Raw genomic sequence first — 3,829 nt, 5'->3', positions numbered from 1 at the left:
GTTAGCCAACTCCAGGGTGCCTCCAGTTTAGGAGCTTCCTATGTGGGCTGCGTGAACTGGTAGTCAAGGCTGGTTCTGTAGTGCCAGTAGGCCCAGCTCCCCCTGTAGGACTGTTGGGGTTCGGTAACTGCGGCTGCCTCGCGGCCTAGCTGTTCTCTCCTCTCCTGTGGACCTTCGGGTCCACCACCTGGTTCCAGCACCGTCAGCTGGTTCCGGGCCGAGCCTTTGGCTTAGGTGCCTCCTCCTGGGTATCCGAGTTCCGCCAACGCCAGGCGGTCCTTGGTAGTGCTTTTAAGCGCGGGCACCTACAGCTTAGTAACCGGGTTCCAGCACCGTCAGCTGGTCCTCGGTCGTGCCATTGGCTCTTGCACACTGGGGCAACGCATCCGGGTTCCAGCACCGCCAGCTGGTTCTCGGCAGTGTTTTTGTCACAGGTACTCCCTCGTGCCAAGCCTGGTTTCAGCACCGTCAGCTGTTTCCGGGTTGTGTCAAGCTCACTGAGACACCTATGCTTGCCTCGTCGTGGTGCGGTCGGGTTAGCCAACTCCAGGGTGCCTCCAGTTTAGGAGCTTCCTATGTGGGCTGCGTGAACTGGTAGTCAAGGCTGGTTCTGTAGTGCCAGTAGGCCCAGCTCCCCCTGTAGGACTGTTGGGGTTCGGTAACTGCGGCTGCCTCGCGGCCTAGCTGTTCTCTCCTCTCCTGTGGACCTTCGGGTCCACCACCTGGTTCCAGCACCGTCAGCTGGTTCCGGGCCGAGCCTTTGGCTTAGGTGCCTCCTCCTGGGTATCCGAGTTCCGCCAACGCCAGGCGGTCCTTGGTAGTGCTTTTAAGCGCGGGCACCTACAGCTTAGTAACCGGGTTCCAGCACCGTCAGCTGGTCCTCGGTCGTGCCATTGGCTCTTGCACACTGGGGCAACGCATCCGGGTTCCAGCACCGCCAGCTGGTTCTCGGCAGTGTTTTTGTCACAGGTACTCCCTCGTGCCAAGCCTGGTTTCAGCACCGTCAGCTGTTTCCGGGTTGTGTCAAGCTCACTGAGACACCTATGCTTGCCTCGTCGTGGTACGGTCGGGTTAGCCAACTCCAGGGTGCCTCCAGTTTAGGAGCTTCCTATGTGGGCTGCGTGAACTGGTAGTCAAGGCTGGTTCTGTAGTGCCAGTAGGCCCAGCTCCCCCTGTAGGACTGTTGGGGTTCGGTAACTGCGGCTGCCTCGCGGCCTAGCTGTTCTCTCCTCTCCTGTGGGCCTTGGGGTCCACCACCTGGTTCCAGCACCGTCAGCTGGTTCCGGGCCGAGCCTTTGGCTTAGGTGCCTCCTCCTGGGTATCCGAGTTCCGCCAACGCCAGGCGGTCCTTGGTAGTGCTTTTAAGCGCGGGCACCTACAGCTTAGTAACCGGGTTCCAGCACCGTCAGCTGGTCCTCGGTCGTGCCATTGGCTCTTGCACACTGGGGCAACGCATCCGGGTTCCAGCACCGCCAGCTGGTTCTCGGCAGTGTTCTTGTCACAGGTACTCCCTCGTGCCAAGCCTGGTTTCAGCACCGTCAGCTGTTTCCGGGTTGTGTCAAGCTCACTGAGACACCTATGCTTGCCTCGTCGTGGTGCGGTCGGGTTAGCCAACTCCAGGGTGCCTCCAGTTTAGGAGCTTCCTATGTGGGCTGCGTGAACTGGTAGTCAAGGCTGGTTCTGTAGTGCCAGTAGGCCCAGCTCCCCCTGTAGGACTGTTGGGGTTCGGTAACTGCGGCTGCCTCGCGGCCTAGCTGTTCTCTCCTCTCCTGTGGACCTTCGGGTCCACCACCTGGTTCCAGCACCGTCAGCTGGTTCCGGGCCGAGCCTTTGGCTTAGGTGCCTCCTCCTGGGTATCCGAGTTCCGCCAACGCCAGGCGGTCCTTGGTAGTGCTTTTAAGCGCGGGCACCTACAGCTTAGTAACCGGGTTCCAGCACCGTCAGCTGGTCCTCGGTCGTGCCATTGGCTCTTGCACACTGGGGCAACGCATCCGGGTTCCAGCACCGCCAGCTGGTTCTCGGCAGTGTTTTTGTCACAGGTACTCCCTCGTGCCAAGCCTGGTTTCAGCACCGTCAGCTGTTTCCGGGTTGTGTCAAGCTCACTGAGACACCTATGCTTGCCTCGTCGTGGTGCGGTCGGGTTAGCCAACTCCAGGGTGCCTCCAGTTTAGGAGCTTCCTATGTGGGCTGCGTGAACTGGTAGTCAAGGCTGGTTCTGTAGTGCCAGTAGGCCCAGCTCCCCCTGTAGGACTGTTGGGGTTCGGTAACTGCGGCTGCCTCGCGGCCTAGCTGTTCTCTCCTCTCCTGTGGACCTTCGGGTCCACCACCTGGTTCCAGCACCGTCAGCTGGTTCCGGGCCGAGCCTTTGGCTTAGGTGCCTCCTCCTGGGTATCCGAGTTCCGCCAACGCCAGGCGGTCCTTGGTAGTGCTTTTAAGCGCGGGCACCTACAGCTTAGTAACCGGGTTCCAGCACCGTCAGCTGGTCCTCGGTCGTGCCATTGGCTCTTGCACACTGGGGCAACGCATCCGGGTTCCAGCACCGCCAGCTGGTTCTCGGCAGTGTTTTTGTCACAGGTACTCCCTCGTGCCAAGCCTGGTTTCAGCACCGTCAGCTGTTTCCGGGTTGTGTCAAGCTCACTGAGACACCTATGCTTGCCTCGTCGTGGTGCGGTCGGGTTAGCCAACTCCAGGGTGCCTCCAGTTTAGGAGCTTCCTATGTGGGCTGCGTGAACTGGTAGTCAAGGCTGGTTCTGTAGTGCCAGTAGGCCCAGCTCCCCCTGTAGGACTGTTGGGGTTCGGTAACTGCGGCTGCCTCGCGGCCTAGCTGTTCTCTCCTCTCCTGTGGACCTTCGGGTCCACCACCTGGTTCCAGCACCGTCAGCTGGTTCCGGGCCGAGCCTTTGGCTTAGGTGCCTCCTCCTGGGTATCCGAGTTCCGCCAACGCCAGGCGGTCCTTGGTAGTGCTTTTAAGCGCGGGCACCTACAGCTTAGTAACCGGGTTCCAGCACCGTCAGCTGGTCCTCGGTCGTGCCATTGGCTCTTGCACACTGGGGCAACGCATCCGGGTTCCAGCACCGCCAGCTGGTTCTCGGCAGTGTTTTTGTCACAGGTACTCCCTCGTGCCAAGCCTGGTTTCAGCACCGTCAGCTGTTTCCGGGTTGTGTCAAGCTCACTGAGACACCTATGCTTGCCTCGTCGTGGTGCGGTCGGGTTAGCCAACTCCAGGGTGCCTCCAGTTTAGGAGCTTCCTATGTGGGCTGCGTGAACTGGTAGTCAAGGCTGGTTCTGTAGTGCCAGTAGGCCCAGCTCCCCCTGTAGGACTGTTGGGGTTCGGTAACTGCGGCTGCCTCGCGGCCTAGCTGTTCTCTCCTCTCCTGTGGGCCTTGGGGTCCACCACCTGGTTCCAGCACCGTCAGCTGGTTCCGGGCCGAGCCTTTGGCTTAGGTGCCTCCTCCTGGGTATCCGAGTTCCGCCAACGCCAGGCGGTCCTTGGTAGTGCTTTTAAGCGCGGGCACCTACAGCTTAGTAACCGGGTTCCAGCACCGTCAGCTGGTCCTCGGTCGTGCCATTGGCTCTTGCACACTGGGGCAACGCATCCGGGTTCCAGCACCGCCAGCTGGTTCTCGGCAGTGTTCTTGTCACAGGTACTCCCTCGTGCCAAGCCTGGTTTCAGCACCGTCAGCTGTTTCCGGGTTGTGTCAACTTCACTGAGACGCCTATGCTTGCCCCGTCGTGGTGCGGTCGAGTTAGCCAACTCCAGGGTGCCTCCAGTTTAGGAGCTTCCTATGTGGGCTGCGTGAACTGGTAGTCAAGGCTGGTTATGTAGTGC

This window comes from Ranitomeya imitator, chromosome 1 (genome assembly GCF_032444005.1).
Source record: "Ranitomeya imitator isolate aRanImi1 chromosome 1, aRanImi1.pri, whole genome shotgun sequence".
Classification (NCBI taxonomy): Eukaryota; Metazoa; Chordata; class Amphibia; order Anura; family Dendrobatidae; genus Ranitomeya; species Ranitomeya imitator.
Note: the sequence above shows the minus strand (reverse complement) of the source record.